A 19871-nucleotide genomic window follows, 5' to 3' on the forward strand; every position below is an offset into this window, starting at 1 on the left:
GAGCCGATGTCTCACGGAGTTCTAGAAGAAAATGGAGAAAGTGGTCATGTTTGGGGTTTTTTAAACATTTAAAAATGTTAAATATTTTAAATTTTCTTTCTATCTGCTTTCTCCCTACTTTCGAAATGTTTCTGTACATCAGAGATTGGGAAGAGAGGTAAGAGATTGAAGTCCTTTTGTCCTCTCGGTGAGGCTTTGCCAGGCATAGTTCATTCAAGTCTGGCCTGGCTCCATTCCCCTGCCAGTCATCCTCCTCGGGGCTGTAGGACAAGCGTGATATTAGAAGAGACTCCCTCCACTTTCCTGACATCGGCAGCTAGAGTAGGCCACAGCTGAAGTAGTGCATCTCACGTTAGAGGCACACTTCTCATGGGCTTTCCAATATATTTGCTAGCACCTTTCCTACTTGAAATATCTGCTGTGGTTTCCATTTCTCTGACTTATAAATGCATAAAAGCTATCTCTGATCATATAAATCTACCCTACTGCCCTTAGCTCATTTCCAACTTATAGCAATACTATATGGAGTTTGTTCATCTTTACAGGAGCAGGCTCCTCTTTCTCCCGCAGAGCAGCTGGCGGCTTTGAACCACCAAGCAGGTAGTTGGCAGCAGCCAACACTTAGCCAACAGCACTATCATGGCTCCTGATTTGAAGATATAGCACATATTTTACCTATAAAGAAAACCAAAAAGATAAAGACTTGTAAAACAAGAGATAAAAGATTGAAAAGTTTTTGGAAAACTAGTTTGGGGGGCAGGAGGGGAGCAACATTCAAATTTGTACTCATTCCAAAGAAAGATGACCCAATATAATGTGTAAATTATAGAACCATACTGATAACACATGCAAGTAAATTTTTCTGAAGATCCTTCAACAATGGTTGCAGCCATACATTGACAGGCCATACATTGGCAGGCCGAATTTAGAAGAGGGCGTGGAAAAAAAGATATCATTGCAGATGTCAGATGGGCCTTGGCTGAAAGCAGAAAACACCAGAAAGATGTTTACTTGTGTTTCATTGACTATACAAAGGGATTTGACTGTTTGGATCATAACAAACTGTGAAGAGGCTTGAGAATAATGGGAATTCCAGAATGCTTCATTGTGTTCATGCGGAACCTGTACATGATCAAGAGGCAGTTGTGAGAACAAGGGAACACTGTGTGGTTTACAATCAGGAACAGTGTGCATCAGGGTTATATCCTCTCACCAACTTATTTAATCTGTATGCTGAGCAAATCATCAGAGAAATTGGGTTCTATGAAGGAGATGGAAAGAAGGCTTATTAGCAAGCTGCGATATGCGGATGATCCAGCCTTTCTTGTGAAAGTGAGGAGGGCCTGAGGCACTGACTGATAAAGATCGAGGGTTGGCGTCTTCACTATGGATGACAACCAATATGAAGAAACCCAGATCCTCACAGCTGGGCCAGGAGGTAACATCATGGCAAACGGAGGAAAGATGGAAGCTGTCAAGGATTTCATCTTGCTTGGATCCACAATCAAATGCTCGTGGAAGCAGCACTCAAGAGAACGAATGAGGGATTGCATTGGGTAAATCTGCTACACGAGACCTCTTTAAAGTGTTGAAAAGCATGAATGTTACTTTGAGGACTAAAGTGCACCTGACTCAAGCCATCGTGTTTTTCCATCAAAAACCTCATATGCATGTGAAAATTGAACATTGACTAAGGACGACCAAAGAAACGAAACTGCAGTGTTGGGGAAGACTATTGAAAGTGCCGTGGGCTACCAAAAGAATAACCAAGTCTGTCTTAGAAGAAGTGAGGCCGGAATGCTCCTGAGAGGCAATGATGACAAGACTTCGGATGTTATCAGGAGAGAACGGTCACTAAGAAGGACACCATGCTTGGTAGAGTGGAGGGCATCAAAAAGAAGGCGGCTCTTGAAGAGATGGACTGACACGGTGGCTGCAACGATGGGCTTAAGCAAAAAATCAGTGTTGAGGCGAGCACAGCACCGGGTGGTGTTTCGTTAGGCTGTGCGTAGACAGAGCCGCTATGAATCAGAACCAATTCCATGGCACCTAACAATGACGGCAATGACGATATTCAAATCATAGGAGTTCTGGAAACAAACTTCAGGGGAAACTGAGAAGAGGAATTCATCCAAAACTAAGTTTTAAAGGGGAGGTGTCAGTGGAGGTTGGGGGAAATGGGGAGCGGATAACGATGAGTACAAGAATGAAGAAAATGTTCTAAAATGGATTGTGGTAATGATTCTACAACTCTTCTTGATGTGATTGAACTATTGAATTGTATGATATGTGAATTATATGCCGATAAAACTGTTGAGCAATTTTTTGGGGCATAGTTCCATGTGTCTTCTCAACAGGGCTGTCTCGTGGGGAGTGAGCCTAAACCATTTTTAAGACAGGAAAAAAATCAGAAAATAAATAAAAGTTTAACAGTTACCAGATTCGAAAAAAATACAAGTTCGCAAATTAGGACTTCCCTCATGCCCGGCACAAAGGATGAACATCAAGACACCTTCATGAACTTGGAGGACATTGTTGTTCATGAGTGCCATCCAGTCCATTGTAACCCACAGTGACCCAATAGGACAGAAGTCCCTCAAAGGGTGCACGAGACTGGTCTTTACCCCACCCTATGAAGAAGGAGGCCATCGGAGGAAATCCCATTAGCAAGTTCATATGCGGATGATACAGCGTTTCTTGCTGAAAGGGAGGAGGACCTGAGCGCTTGGTGGTAATGGCCATGGATTTGGGTCTTCAGTTTGGATTACAACTTCGGGGTGTATTCCAGGCTTCTTTAGGACACGAGGGATACAGAAGAGACCTGAGGGTTCCTGCCTAAAGGACACCGGATTCCTGTCAAGGATGATGAAAGTTAGGAACAATGTAATGTTTAACTAATTGTATGATGAATGTGATTACTATCACTAAATTATACACATACAAATGGCTGAAATCACAAATGTTTTGTTATATTTACTTTTATGCAATAAAAACATTGGGAAGAATAATAATCCCACAAGCTTCCAGACAAGGGGGTCAGAAAAAGTTCCCATTTACAGGATCAGGATTCAGATTTCCCAAAAGCAGGAATGACAGCTAGAAGATTGGGAAGCAATGCCTTTGAAATTCCACAGAAAAAGTATTTCCCACCTAAAATTCCACATTCAGTCACAGCAGTCATCAAACGTGTGACTAGGGAAAGAACCAGCTAGATGTACAAGGAATGAAACGTATCTCCTAAGCACCCTTCCTCAGGAAAGTACTGAGGGTGTGCTCCACTGAGAGAGAGAGAGAGAAGCACGCCGAGCAGCAAACCAAGAAGGAAGAAGCTGTGGGACACAGGAAGCCAAACTTGGACAGAGATGAAGGGAATTCCTAGGATCATGATGAAGCAAGATCCGGATAATGGCTGTGTCGAGAGTGTAGAAAGCAAACAATCCAAAGTGGAACAAAGGAGAATTCACCGGGGAAAAAATATATAGATATAGATATAGATAGCCTCAAAAAAGATGAAATTGATAGACCACCTAATACTTGGTCTCCTGAGAGAACATTTACATAACTGCGGCTGAATGAATAGCAAGGATATAGTTACTATTGAGTCGATTTCACTCCCGACACAATGAAACGCTGTCTGATGCTGCACCATCTTCACAGTCAGTGGTAAGCTTGGATCCTGTGTTGCAGCCACGGTATTTTCAGCGCCTTCCTGTCAGCACGCCAAAAAAACAAAATCACACTCAGTGCCGTGGAGCTGACTGTGAATCAGCACTTTGGTGGACAATGTTCTTCCTAGTCTGTCATAGTCTACATGCTCCACCGACACCCAACCAGGACGAGGTGTTTCAAACTTCCAGTGCATAGCTTCCAGCGTCATGGCAACACGTAAACCGCCACGGAATGATCGAGTGGCAGACAGAGGAAAAAGGCAGAAAGTCATGAATTCTAGAAAAAGTAAAAAGCTGTGCAGGAGAAAACAACTCTAGTATGCCATATGACTCAGCTGCGACCATTGTTAAGATAGTCATAGTAATATAAATATGTAATATTGTCCGAACTATAAGTTATGGGATTGGAGGGTGTTGCAGTAACATAGTTTTATGTCAACTTGAAGATCTATAAACGTGTAGGGGCATTCCAAGTGTATTCAACCTGTCAATCAGGTCACAGCTTAATTGGCCCTTCCTGTGGGCATGACTTTCTCATAAGACGGGCCCTGAGAACCTCCCGTGGCTCTACCTGGACTTTCCTGCTAGCTGGACACCCTGAGAGCTGCCAGAGCGCTGCCATGCCTTGGATCCACAGGACTTGTTAATCGCCAGCCGGGGATCTTCCTGCTTTCTGCATCACTGCATATGCTGAGTGAGTCTGAAGAGGGATTTATGGACTAGTATCAGACTCACGGACTTGAGTTGGACTGGGTTGGGATGTGTTCTTGCTATATAATTACTCCTTGATATAAATCTCTTTCTCACACACATTGAGAGTCACTGGATTAGTTTCTCAAGTCAACCCGGCCTAACACAGAGGGTTTAGGGGACAAAAAGGTATGTGGTTGTGGGGAAGAGGGGCTAAAGGGCGAAAACCTTGTTCATAGAAGGATGTCAATAAATAATGTGTAAATAAAAATAAGCAGGAATATGAATATAAGAATATTATTTTAAAATATAGAGGCAAAGATCAAAAATCCATCAAAGAGACTGCCTTAAAAGAAAGGGATATGAGAAGTGGGGAGTAAAGAAATGCTGTTGTATAGAACTATTTAACTCTTTTATTTATGTACATAAATTATTTCAAATCAAGATAAAACTTTTAAAAAAAGAGTAGACATAAAGGAAACAAAAATAAAGGAACAGTAGAAAGACTCAATGTAAAATAATGATCCTTTTGGATGGAAATTAATAAAGCGGGACAAGTTTCTCAAAATCCTGACCAATAAAAAAGGAAAAGACTCAAGTAGAAAGAATTGCTTTGGAAATGTTGATGGCAACATATGTACAAGTGTGCTTAATACTATTAAATGAAGGATTGTTATAAGATTTGTAAGAGCCCCCAATAAAATGATTAATAAAAAATAAAGGGAAATTATTAATTATTAAATAATTATAAAATTAAATAAATTTTAGTTTTATCATTTTATACTATTATGTTTATCATATTTATAACTATTAATTATAAATTTTAATTTAAAATTATTAATAAGAAAGGAAAAGATACCCTAACAGGCAATAACAGAATAAAAAATATAGTCTCTACTAAAACAGATTTTTAAAACTATGAATAATATTATGTATTTGAACATGCTAATGAAATGAATAATATTCTAGGAACATCTGAATTACTACAATTGACACAAAAAGAAATAAAACCTACAGAAGCTAAGAATTTGGATTGATAATCAAAGCTTTCTCACTTGAAAAGATACCTGCTCCAAATGGCTTTAGGCATTAGTTTCCAGTCCCAGGGGGTTTTCCAGACTGTCCGGGTTTGTGGGAGTAGAAACCCTCTTGTTTCTCCCTCAGAACAGCCGGTGATTTCAAAATGCTGACCTTCCAGATGGCCCCCCAACGGTGTAATCACTGTGCCCCGGGCTCTGCTATGCCACTCGGGATCCTCATATGTTTATCTTAGATGAAAGAATTCAGAGCAAGAACATTTCCTAGGATAAAGATACATAATAATACATGAATTAATTCACCAAGAAGACATGACTGTTGTAACTATGTTTACACTTAAAAAAGAACTTCAAAATACATGAGGCAAAAACAGATGGAATTAAAAGTAGAAATGGGAAAATCCACAATTATCACTGGATATTTCAACATTCTTTTCTCAGTAATTAATAGAATAAGCAGACAATAAATAAGCACATGTATAGAAGACCTGAACCCTACCATCTATCAACTGGATCCAACTGACATTTACAGAACACTCTATTCAATAAGAACAGAATATAAATTCTTCTCAAATGCACATGGAACTTTCACTAAAAAAGATTACAGTCAGAGTCATAAAACAAACTTTCATAAATCTGATAGACTTGAAGTTATACAAAGTATGTTGCCTGACCATAATGGAATTAAATGAACACTCAATAACTGGAGTTAACTTTTCGAAAGACAACTGGAAAACCTCCAAACCCCTTGGAAATTTTAAAACACGCTTCTATATATTTCCTGGGTCAAAGAGGAAGTTTCAATGGAAAAGAAAACTTACAGTGAAATGAAAAACATAAAGACTCCCCGCTTTGTAGGATGCAGCTAACAGCAGGGCTGTTAAAGTGAAATACATAATGTTAAATACTTATATTTGGAAAGTAGCTCTCAAATCAACATTCTATTCTTTTATCTTAAAAAATTAGAAAATAAAAAGGAAAACCCAAGACAATCAGAAGGAAGGAAATAATGAGAGCAGAACCCGTGCTGACTTCGACAGCATGTACATTAAACTTGGAACAATGCAGAGAAGATTAGCATAGCTCCTAGGATGTGCAAATTCATGAAACATTCCATATTTTTAAAATAATTTTATTAGGGGCTCATACAACTCATCACAATCCATACACATATCAATTGTGTAAAGAGCATTTGTACATTCATTGTCCTCATCATTCTCAAAATATTTTCTCTCCACTTAAACCCCCGGCATTAGGTCCTCATTTTTCCCCTCCCTCCCAGTTTTCCCCTCCCTCATGAGCCCTTGATAGTTTATAAATTGTTATTTTGTCATATCTTGCCCTGTCGACGTCTCCCTTCACCCACTTTTCTGTTGTCCATCCCCCAGGGAGGTCACATATAGTTCCTTGTAATCGGTTCCCTCTTTCCTACCCACTCTCCCTCTACCCTCCCTGTTTCGCCACTTACACCACTGGTCCTGTAGGGCTCACCCGCCCTGGATTCCCTGGATTTTCAGTTCCTATTTGTACCAGTGTACATCCTCTGGTCTAGCCAGACTTGCAAGGTCGAATTCGAGTCATGGTAGTGGGAGCGGGGAGGAAACATTTAGGAACTAGAGGAAAGTTGTATTTTTCATCGTTGTTATATCGCACCCTGACTGGCTCATCTCCTCCCCGAGACCCCTCTGCAAGGGGATCTACTAATGGGCTTTGGATCTCCACTCCACACTCCCCCCATCATTCACTATGGTAAGATTTTTTGTTCTGATGATGCCTTATACCTGACCCCTTTGACACCTCGTGGTTGCATAGGCTGGTGTGCTTCTTCCATGTGGCCTTTGTTGCTTCTGAGCTTGATGGCCGCTTGATTACCTTCAAGCCTTTAAGACCCCAGATGCTATACTTTTTGATAGCCAGGCACCATCAGCTTTCTTCGCCACATTTGCTTATGCACCCATTTGTCTTCAGTGATCCCTTCAAAACTTTGTGATCACACAGGCTGATATGTTGTTCCATGTGGGCTTTGTTGCTTCTGAGCTAGATGGCCGCTTGTTTACCTTCAAGCTTTTAAGACCCCAGACACTATATCTTTTGATAGCCGGGCACCATCAGCTTTCTTCACCACATTTTCTTATTCACCCGCTCTGTCTTCAGCAGTTGTGTCGGGAAGGTGAGCATCATAGACTCTTGATGAAAACAGAAAGCCTAGTCTTTCTCCTAGGGCGTAGCTGGTGGGTTTGGACTGCTGACCTTGAGGTTAGCAGCCTGAAGTGACAGCCCAAAATCCACTTGCAGAATCCCCAGGTGTATTAAGCCTCCATTGAATGTTTTCTGATCATTAACCATGGGTGTAGATCTTGCCCTTAGGCAGAATGCCTTGAGTGGATTGCTTCGGCTCTGATACACTTGGGGCTAGATCTGGTTTTCAATTTTTTCTGTGTCTTTTTTTTTCATAATGGGGTTTAGTTCTGATGTTTCTTGTCCTCATGGGTAGCCTTCCTGACTCTTTGTTATGTGTTTGTCTGCTTTTTGGTATATGAAAACCCAGAATTGATGAGCCTATAGAGGAAACATCCAGAATAAGGGTCCCCAGTGGGTACAGTGCGGAGGTCAGGGACATGGCGGGGCTGATATCAAGGCGTTCAAGAAGGAAGAAAGGGTTTTGAAATGGATTATACTAACAGTTGTACAATACTGTTTGATGTAATTGAACTATGGAACGATATGATGTCTGGATTAGCTCCTAATTAAATGGTTTACACAAACAAACTGCATTTGAAATAGCTCCTTATTATTATTTTATTTAATTATTCTATCTGTCTTCCAACCAAAGATCTCATATATTTATTAGTTGTCAACATCTTAATGCGGAAGCATCGAAACCAAGGAAGAAACCAGATATTTGCCAATGTACATTCAGATGAGCAGATGGGGCAACATCTCGGTAGGACAGAATGCTGTGTGCCATCTCCTGGGTGACTCTTTACAGACCCACCTTGGTTCTTTGTCAAGGCCTTCTCATGGAGTTGTACCAGATCTTATCACCAGTTTTCATTTCGATCCATTGGAAAATGGGGCAATTCTGCTTTTGCTTTGTAGCCAGGGATTTCATGATCGTGCAACTCTGATGAGAAGATGCTGTGGAGACAGCGGAGAGCTGCAGCACTCCCAGGAGGAGGAGGAAGGGCCACTCTTCGTGTTTTAATTGCATTCCCTTTTTTAGGAAATAGAACATCTTTCAGTTTGTGTTTATTTGCTTCTTGGAATTTCCTTGTTTACTTAGATCACTTTCATATGGATTTATTTGGATTTTTTAAAATTTAAAACATGAACAGAACAAAATAGACTTGTAGGATGTTTGTATAGAGTTTTGAGTTTTCATACATCTATAGATTCATGTAACCACCACAACAATTGGAATACATAATAATTCCATCACTCCCCCCAAAAACTACTTGAATATTTTAAAATAGGAACTAAATTTTGAAAATAGAGATAGGGTTTGGGGGTTATCTGTCTCTTCAATCTGTGGTTTTCATGGATTTTTTTTCTAAATTATCAATTGCATGTGTATAGTTGTTCCTGGTGGCTCAGTGCTGGCTGGTTCAAACAATAAGATAACTCTCTTTGTTTCCGTAAAAGATTTACAGCCTCAGAAGTCCGAAGGAGCAGTTCTGTTCTATCCTATAAGGTCTCTATGAATTAGCTTGCAGGCAGTAGTTTGTTAGCTTTGGGAGAGTTGCTCATAGTACTTCCTTGTTATTCTTTTAATATCTCTGAGGCTCCCTAGTGATTTCCCCTCTTTGAGTGTAGTGGTTAAGCTTGTGTTGGGGTCCAAAAGAGACCTCATCTCAAATATAGTTGAAAGAGATCATTAAGTCTTAAAAGATAAAGACTACACAAAGACAAAGTCACATCATCTAGATGAGGGAGGCCACCAGCACAAGGTTAAAATTGAGTCAGAGGATTCACAATTGGGCAGCAAAATAAATGGGGCATGGGTGAAGGGCACAAAGGAAACTATCACCAAAGCATGATGGGTGGTGGATCAGTCCATTACAATTTCAGGTGGGACAACAGAGGCAGGAACGGGACCATGACTGGGACACGTACGTCATTAAATAGAAGGGGTTACAAGATTGCTCCCAGGGCCTTCCAACCGAGGCACTTTGAGGGAGACTGATATGGCCTGACTCATGTCTTTGCACTAGCCCTGGTGGTGGAGCGGTTATGCATTGGCTGCAAGCCACATAGTCAGCAATTTGAAATACCAGTAGCTCCATGGGAGAAAGACTGGGCCTTCTCCCGTGAACAGTTACCATCTCAGAAACTCACAGGGGGTCACTATGAGTCAGCATTGACTCTTGGCAGTGAGTTTGGTTTATTTGCTTTGGTACCATCCCCAGGACAGTGACTTCCATCAAAGACACATTTGGGCAAGCCTCTAAGAAAGAGACTGATACACAATCAAGGGACAGCGTCAAATCAGTTAGAAAGTATTGGGAGGATATGAATCAACAGAATTATCTCTGATAGCATTCTACCGAGTCAACAACTCCTGGGAAGTGCAATTTAACAAGATACCATGAAGCTTAAAGGATGCTTGTCTTCCGCTCAAAATTCTTACAGGAGCACAAAAAAAGGACAGGCTTAGTAAAGTTCACTGAATCATCATCTAGAGTAACAAAACCTTTTTCTAAGGTAGATCATTAATACCAGTGCATTATACAGTGTTAGGGACCCTGGTGATGCACAGGTTATTCATTGAGCTGGTAACCGCAAGGTCATCAGTTCGATACCATCAGCTTCTCTGCGAGAGAATGATGAGGCTTTCTACGCCCATAAAAAGTTAGTCTTGGAAACCCACAGTGGCCGCTCTACCTTGTCCTATAGAGTTGGACTTGGCTGGCTGTCGGTGAGTGAGTATACAGAGTTACGCGATGTTGTACATAGGCCTATATGATCAGAACCAACATGACACCATACTGCGGCATGTCAACACAATGGCAGAAGTCTCACTTTCCCGGTGGAAGCTCCTTCCTGACTGTGAGTCACAAGCAAAGTTACCACCTAACTGTGCGCAAACGCTTGCGTGTTGCTGTGGTGCTCAACAGGTTTTTAGTTGAGCGTCCAGATTAAGACTGGAAAGAAAGGCCTGGTGATCAACTTGAAAAATCAGCCAATGAAAACCTACGGGTCAAAAAAAAATAAAATTAAAACCTTACGGGTCACAACCTTCTTCCTATGGTCAGAACCCCTTCTGCCTGCGTAGGGTGACCATGAACTGGCGGGGGGGGGGGGGGGGTGTCAACGAGATACTAGCCAACAATGACAAAAACTATTATTCATATGATGGAATACATTACTATATGTTAAAGGAGCTATATGATTCTTAATGACATAATATTTTAGATAAATAAATTTAGAACTATGTAGAATCATTATAGATAAAAATCTTTTTAAATATTGTTGAATGCAAATGCAAGTTGTAAAATGACACTAGTTATATAAAGTTTGAAAACATGTGAAACAATGTTATGCATGTAAATGGTTTATGCATACATACCAATGCTTTAATAGCATAAAACAAAGCCTGAGAAAGATGTGCAAACAGTCAGGAGAGGTGTTCCCTCAGAAGGAGAGGAATGCATTCAGGATAAAGCACAAGGGGACTTCAGTGAAATCTATCATTTATTTTCTTTCCTTTTAAAAAAAGAAAATCTAAGCAAACAAGGCAAAATATAGGAATTTGATGGAAGTGGTTGTTGGGGTCATGGGACTTTGTTATGTTAGGTTTTGTACACTTTTGGATAAAGAAAACATTTCATAATCATAAAAATACACTTTAGTGCTTAAGAATCTTTAACCTTAAAAAAAAAAAAAAAAAAAGAATCTTTAACCTTGAGCTGGAACTAGATTTGCTGCACATTAAATCTACTTCTTTTTCTCCCTACCCATGGGACCTTAGCAAATTATTTAACTTTTCCAAGCCACAATATCCTAAACCAGGCTTCCTCAAACTACAGCCCGCGGGCCACATTCGGCCCATTGAGGACATTTATCCGGCCCGCCGGGTGTTTTTGCCCCATTTGTTTTTTCACTTCAAAATAAGATATGTGCAGTGTGCATAGGAAATTGTTCATAGTTTTTTTTTTTTTAACTAGTCTGGCCCTCCAATGGGTCTGAGGGACAGTGAACTGGCCCCCTGTTTAAAAAGTTTGAGGACCCCTGTCCTAAACTGTAAAATAAAGACAATAATAGAATTCTCCTTATAGTAATTTGGGTGGGGGGTGTCATATGGGTTAAAATGAATGATACTTAATACAATGCCAGGCATGTTTAATATGTGTTAGTTAATTTGGGGGGCTGTGATTCCTGAGCCTTTGAAATTCAACTTGTTTGGGGTACAAAAGAGACTCCAGTCTCAAATATAATTTAAGGAGAGCATGTTCTAAAAGGGACCAAGACAACACAAAGACACAGATACATCATTTGGATGAAGGAGACCATTAGCACAAGGTCTGGCTGTCAGTTGAAGATTCACAGTCCAGACTCTGGTTTCAAAAATGTAACAAAGGAAATGGTCACAAGTCCATGAGTGATGGCAGATCAATACATCATATTACAGGTGGGACTGCAGAAATGGGAACAGGGCCATGATTAGGACACATACACTTTGTTAGAAGAGTTCACAAGATTGGTCTAGGGCCTCTGGACCAAGGCAGTCACAGAATGGCTGATAGGGCATGATTCATGACTATGTGACCTCCTGTACTGGTGATCTCCCTCAAGGACACACCCACTCACACCCCTAAGTGAGACTGACCACCCCTGTCGGCTGGCTGGAGAGGGGTGTAGTAAATCCACTCTCCAGTGCAGTATGCCTGAGGTCAAGATTGTCCCCATCCTTGGTGAATGTTCAGAAGGAATGCAGCGGAGGCTTAGCCTATGTAGGAACTCTGCAAATGGTTTGGGGGCTGTCGCTGTCAAACAAAGCCTTCTGCAAATGCTGAGATGCTCAGAATTTAAGCTTTAATACAAATAGTCTTCTCTGTAAAACCTTTTGCAACACTAATCCACCTTCCAAGCCTGGATCTGGCCAAATTAGGTGCTCCATCCTGACTTTTCACCTTGCTTCTCTGTGTAACTTAACTGAAGGAGCCCTGGTGGCATAGTGGTTGCACATTGGGCTGCTAACTGCAAGGTCAGCTGTTCAAAACCACCAGCTATTCTGCCTCTCAGGCAGAAAGGCATGGCTTTCTACTCCTGTAACGGGAACTCATAGGGAGAGCTATTCCTGTCTTATAGGGCAGTGGTTCTCAACCTTCCTAATGCTGCGACCTTTAATACAGTTCCTCATGTGGTGGTGACCCCCAACCATAAAGTTATTTTCATGGCTACTTCATCACTGTCATTTTGCTACTGTTATGAATCGGGCGACCCCTGTGAAAGGGTCGTTCCACCCCCCCAAAGGGTTTGCGACCCACAGGTTGAGAACCACTGCTATCGGGTCACTATGAGTCAGAATCAACTTGATAGCAGTGAGTTTGGCTTTTGGCATCTTGACTTTTCATCTCGCTTCCCTGGGTAGCTTAACTGTTTTCCTTCCTGACCACAGAGAAGTAACCAGTTGCTGTCAAGGATCCATGACACTGTCATGTGTCATAAGCTTTGTAATAGCCAGAACTTTCTTCTGAGGTACCTCTGGGTGAATTTGAACCACGAATCTTTTCTTTAATAGACCAGCACCTAGCCATTTGTACTACTTGACTATAATTTACATACTATATATATAAAATGTGTATACATACATATGTGTATATATGCACATATATATTAATATTTGTATCCCCATGTCTGACAATGCTAGGAATGTAAGAATCATCATGGATAACTAAAAATCAATGAAAAAGAGACTATATTTTCTGCCCTCAGTTAAGCCTGTGTCCTTTCCCTCTTTCCTCCTCTTCCCTCCAATCCTGGGCTTTTAAAATGTTATTGTTGTTGTGAGGTGCCATCGAGTAAGTTCTGACCCAAAGCTACCTTATCCACAATGGAATGAAACACTGCCCCATCCTGTGCCATCCTCACTACTGTTCCAATGCTTAAACCCATTGTTGCCCTCACGGTGTCAATCCATCTCCTTGACGGCCGTCCCCTTTTTCACTGCCCCTCTGCTTTACCACGCATGACATCCTTCTCCAGGGGCTGGTCTCTCCTGACAACATGTCCAAAGTGTGAAAGATGAACTCTTGCCATCCTTCCCTCTAAGGGGCATTCTTGCCATACTCCTTCTAAGACAGATTAGTTGGTCCTTTTAGCAGCCGTGCACAGTACTGTCAAAACACCAGAGCTTGGGTCAGACGCACCTTAGTCCTCAAAGTAACATACTTGCTTTTCAACACTTTAAAGAGATCTTACGCAGCAGATTTACCTCATGCAACGTGTCTCTTTGATCTCTTGACTGCTGCTTCCATGAGCATTCATTGTGGATCCAAGCCGGACAAAATCCTTTACCACCTCAACCTTTTCTCCATGTATCATGATGTTACCTACTGGTTCAGGTGTGAGCATTTTAACCTTCTTGACATTGAGTTGTAGCCCATTCTGAAGGTTGGAATCTTTGATCTTCATCAGCAAGTGCTTCACGTTCTCCTCACTTTCAGCGCAGGCCTTCCTCTAATCCTGATGCCGCATCCTTTTTCATATAATCCAGTCTCTCGGATTATTTCAGATTGAATAAATATGGCGAGAGGATGCAGCCCTGACATACACTTTTCCTGCTTTTAAAACTTGCAGCATTCCCTTGTTCTGTTCTCACAGCTGCCTCTTAATCCAAGTATAGGGTCAGCATAAGCACAATAAAGTGTTCTGGAATTCCCATTATTCTCAAGGTTATCCATAATTTGTTATGATCCACATAGCCAAAATGCCTTGGCATGGTCTAGTCTATAAAACACAAGTACACACCTTTCTGTTAGTCTCTGTATTCAGGCAATATCCATCTGACATCAGCATTGATATCCCTTGTTCCACGAGCTCTTCTAAATCTGGCCTGAACCACTGGCAACTCCCTGTCAATGTATCGCTGCAATCATTGTAGGATGATCTTCATCGTCAGTTCACTGACATGTGATATCAGTGATGTTCTATAATTGGAGCATTCTGTTGGGTTCCCTTTCTTTGAAATGGGTAAAACATGGATCTCTTCTAGTCAGTTGACCAAGTAGCTGTCTTCGAATAGCCTGGCACAGATGGAGTAAAGGCTTCCAGGGCTTCAGGCTTCTTGAAGCGTTTCATTGGGTATCCCATCACTCCCTGGAGCCTTGTTTTTGCTTACTGCTTTCAGTGCCGCTTCATTCTTCCTTGACCTTCTTCCTTCCCCTCCACTGGGTCTTGTTCATGTGCTGCCTCCTGAAATAATGGAATATCAACTGGTTCTTTTTGGCACAGTGACGCTATTTTTCAAATAGGCTGAGTTAAGCCCTGAGCCCTGATGGTGCTATTGGGTAAGCATTGGGCTGCCAACCACAAGGTCTGCAGTTCAAGCTCACCAGGGGGAGAGATGAGGTTGTCTGTTCCTGTAAAGAGTCACAGCCTCCGAAGCCCCACATAGGACCCTGTGAGCTGAACTCTATGGCAGTGAGCTTGGAGTGACAGAAGCAGCACCCCTGGTGGTGCAATGACTAAGCATGTGACTGTTGACCAACCAAAAGATCAGCTGTTCAAATCCACCAGCATGCCACTCCATGGGAGGGAGCTGTGGCACTAGGCTTCTTTGTATTTACAGCCATGAGAACCCTATGAAGTCATTCTACTTGTCCTATAGGATCACTCTGATTTGGAATTAACCCGACAGCATGGATTTTAACGACAGAAGACACACTTAACAAAGAGACATTACTCTGAACAAGCACTCCTTTAAGGTCCTAAAAGAAGCCCATCTGCAGAAGATAAGCCTAAAACAAAGGGAATAATCTCTAAGAGTGGCATTTCCTCTCCTAAAGCACCGTTCTCTCTGATCTCCAGGCTGATTCTCTTTGCTCAAAGAAGGGCTATCTCAACAAGTGAGAAATATTAGGAGATAATGTGGGAACAAAACTCTTAGGACAAACGTTGTTCTCTTGAAAAGTTGTGTGTTACATTTTTTAAAACACAAATCATTATTCTGCGAGAATAAAAGCATGTTTTTAATTTACTTGAGAAGCTGGCTAGTTAAATCCTATTGTGAATTCTTTCTCAAAAGACTGAAGTAAGGAATTCTTTTGTTAAGTAAATATTCAAGCCCTTCTTTGCCAAAGAGCTTTTGAAATCTTGGTTGTAATTATGCTGATGTTTCTGTGTTTATATGTTAAATGCCTACAGCTTAATTGTTAATGGATAAATAAGAAGCTACTCGGTCCTTGCCAAAAGAGGCCCCAAAGCTGGGGTTGGGAGAACAATGGCTCCATGGGGCTCCCTTGGAGCGGGTGGAAAACTGTCTGGGAAAGAGAGGCCACTTGGGCTCCATCCTCTCTCCCTGAGTCTTGAGGCACCAGAACCAAAAAAGACAAAGGGGTCAGGTGCCGGGCAGAGAAGTCGGTAACTGCCAATTCCCTTCAGCCGTGTTTCCTTCTCCTCCCCTCCACTAGGTCAGGAACTCCTGCTACTTTCCAGAAAGCCATCTGGAGGGTAGGAACATGTGGGAATAACAGTCTACCAAACAGCGGTCTAAGAGCCAGGATCACAGACGAATTCCCCAAGGTCCCGGGTATCCAGGCAGGTGCCCTGGGTTGAAATTCCCTCTCACCTTGGGATGGGTAGGTGCCTTGGAGGCCACCCCACGTGGAACATTGAAATGGGAACCTGTGTTGTTCTGCACCATCTTCATGACCAATGGGCCTGTTGCAGTCGTTGTGTGAATTCCCTCTACGTGAGCGTTGTCCCTGAGTTCGCTGGAGGACTTCATATTTGGTGAAGTGGAGGGTGCCACCTTAGGCAAACTATTAACCTCTCCTTCCTCAGAGTCCGTGTGTGCACAACTTTCATTAAAAGAGCTTTATGAAAATTCAGTAAATCAATATTGTAGAAAATGCTTAGCATAGCATCTGGCCCATAGTAAGTGCCATGATAAGTTAAATATCTAAGAATTAACTATATCCCACCTATCAAAGTTATCTGGAACCGAGGTGTGAAGACCCTCTTTTAATTAGGTATTGGATAGTATCTTTGCTCTGGGCGGCCATATAAGGGGACTTCCAAAAGTTCATGGGAGAAAAAACGGAATGAAAAGATAATGGAATTTTTCCATGGACTTTTGGAAGTCCTCTCGTATTTCATGTGGTCCCCCTCCACATCGATGCATATTTAAACAGAACATCGTTTTTTTCCACTCTGCAGTACATCCTCTGGATATGCTGAGTAATCTCATGCATATCTGAAAGAGGATATGCATGTTCATTATGAATGAATGTTAAATGAATGTTCAGAAGACCAAGAACTTCTCTCTAGGGATTGGGAGCTGAGGTCTTGGCAGAAGGCAGGTGGAACTAGCTGAACCTGCCAAAGTATCTTCAAGGTAACCTTAGTTATAGCTAGTCTAGGTTCCTTTTTGATTGTATGAAACGTGGTTGTGAAAATATATCCAAGGAAAACACACCTGTCCAACCATTTTTCACACAGTTACAACAATGGTTACATTCTTTACATTGCCTCTCTGTTCCCACTGTCTCTGCCTCTAGTTTCACCTCCATTAACGTCGACTTTCTGTTCCTTTAAGTTCTCTTCCATACTTCAGCGTAAGGAACTTTGGTGGCATCCTGGGTTATGAGTCGGGCTGTTAACCCCAAGTTCCGCAGTTTGAAACCATCAGGCGCTCCACAGGAGAAAAATGTGGCATTCTACTCACGTAAAGATGTACAGTCTCGGAAACCCACAGGGGCAGTTCTATGATGTCCTACAGGGATGCTGTGAGTCAGAATTCACTCAATGGCAGTGAGTTTTGCTTTTTGTTTTCTTCTCTTTTTTTAAATGATCATGTCAATGGCACATAGATAATTCTCCTATAACGCACAGCACTCGTGACTCAAAAATAAGTTGTTGTTAAGTTTAAAGATGACTTTATGTGACAGTTACAGTTCAAGTCTCAAAAGTTGTTCCCAGGCAATAAATTAGGGGTCCCTCCAGTCTCAGTGTACCCACTAAGTCTAGTTTCAGTGACCAATCCAAGTCTGTGGAGGCGCAGCTGAGAAACAGCTTTGGTTGCTTAAACAAAGAGCCAGTCAGGGCTGTGTTTGCCATTTTAGACATGTACAGCAAGAAGTAAATGGAGGGAATTGTGAATCAAAGATTGGTCATGAACTTGCATTAGAGTGAGGTTCCTATTCTTGACTAGGAAACGGCTGATAGGCCCTCTTGGTTTCAATGGTTGTCCAAGTTGGTATGGTGATGTTTTTCTGGTGACACTTTTTGTGTCTTGATCAAAATTCCTTCGTTCTGGGGTCACCTGTAGACTGTGACTGTCCTTTCTGTGCATGTTCAGCAAAGCAGATCTGGCTATTTATTACCATACTCATTGCCTGGGGGGTGGGAGATGGCAAGGGGGCACTTTCCAGGGAGGAAAGAGCTCAAATGAGACAGGTTATCAGGGAGAAAAGGACAGGTTCATTATGGACAATATATTATAGATACAGATATATAGATGTAGATATTTAATTTCCAATAAGACTCTAAAGTTCTGTTCCTCAATTTTCCTCCTTTTGATTAGGATCCACCTATGAGATCCCTGATCAAAACATTCAATAATGGCGCTAGGTACTGGTGTATCATTTTTAATGTCTCCATGCATATTCCCATCGGTGGCCTTGCCGGCTACCACATCTTTAGCGCACAGAGAACGCTGGGAAGCTACGGAAGCAGATGCCACTATGGTTAATGACCTGTCTGGGGCCATGTAGCTATTAATGGCTTTAGACCAATGGTTCTCAACCTGTGGGTCACAACCCCTTTGGGGGTAGAACGACCCTTTCACTGGGGTCACCCGATTCATAACAGTAGCAAAATGAGTGATAAAGTAGCAACAAAAATCATGTTATGGTTGGAGGGTCACCACCACATGAGGACCTGTATGAAAGGGTCGCGGCATGAGGAAGGTTGAGAACCACTGCTAGATAGACAAGTGCCTGTGTCCTGATCCTGTCAGCGCATGTCATACCAGACTCTTGTGAAGACTTCTTATTTCATGAAGACTCGCGAGGTTAGAGGTGAAATGGGGGCTCTCCTCCAACAAGTGCCAGGACTTGATTCCTTAGCTTTCCGTGAGAACCACGGCCAGCAGCAGAGTCCGGAGACAGCAGGTCAGGGACAGCCCCAACAGGAACTTCAGTGCAGGGAACCTCTCTGTCCCCTGGACTTTCCTCCCTCGCCAAGTCCCGGGGTAGGGTAAGAAGGTGAATGTGCTCAGCTGCTAACTGAATGGTGGGAAGCTCATGTCTACCTAGAGACACTCGGAAGAAGGGCCTGGCAATCCAGCCATCGAAAACCTGGCAGAGCTCTCTGTTCTGCTCCAACACACGTGACGCCACCGTGCGTCAGAGGCACACAAAAGCAACTGTGTTTTCTCCTCCTCGGTCCTGGATCCCAAGGCCAGCTGAACACTGTGTCCTCCGCATCAGCAGCTGCACCCACTGGGTGCTGCTCAGTTCCCAGAGATGGGTTCTGGGAAGCTCTAAGTCTCCCCTCCAACCCCCACCCCCGCCTGGGGTTCTGGGAAGAGAAGGCATGCTTGCAGAATGGCTGCAGACCCCACTGTAGAAGGTGCTGGTAATTTCCATCGGATGACCAAGCCTCTGTCCCCTGATCCTATGGCCGGGGTTGCCTCAGATGACATAGCTCTTGGAGCCTCTCCTGAGGAGGCCGGGAAGAGATGCCACACCCAGCCCCTCAGGAGAGGACTTCTCTTAGGACTGCGGGGTTGGAAAGGGGCTTCGAGATTGCCTGGTCGGGTGCCGAGAGCTGACTTCGGAGCACAGGAACAAGAGCATGAAGCCAGCCAAGCCGGGGATGGGAGGGGAGGAAGGGATTGAACAGGGAACGGAGAGACAAAGAACAGGCCGTGCTAAAGAGCCAAGAGCGCAAATCATTTGCAGACGCCAATGTGAGACCCAACCAAGGGTCCTGTGGGGGATGTGTCACTGCCGTGAGCACAGGCCCGCCCACGCACCAGGGTGAGTGTGAGCTTGTGTGCGCACACGTAGCAGTGAATCACCCGTGTGTGTAACGGTCATGTCAGCTCCTGAGTCACTGAGTGTGTGTCAGAGCCTGGGGGTGGTGTGTGTGTGTGTCCAGGCCCAGAGTGACGCTGGAATGTGAAGGAAAGCCAGCCCCGTGCCGAGTGATCCCGGGAAAAGCTGTGTTTAAAGGGCACCGCACTTCATTCGCACCGTACATCGCACACCACATTGCCTAGCATGTTCCAGAGAAAGCCATCTGTCCCCTC

General features: G+C 42.8%; 1 pseudogene; it reads left to right on the top strand.

The window, feature by feature from the left end:
- The first annotated feature begins 6419 nt into the window (after positions 1 to 6419).
- On the top strand, positions 6420 to 6518 carry LOC115868346 (annotated as a pseudogene).
- The last annotated feature ends 13353 nt before the right edge of the window (positions 6519 to 19871 follow it).

The sequence above is a fragment of the Echinops telfairi genome, unplaced genomic scaffold (assembly GCF_000313985.2).
Source record: "Echinops telfairi isolate 266 unplaced genomic scaffold, ASM31398v2 ScPeMD7_9;HRSCAF=40, whole genome shotgun sequence".
Lineage (NCBI taxonomy): Eukaryota > Metazoa > Chordata > Mammalia > Afrosoricida > Tenrecidae > Echinops > Echinops telfairi.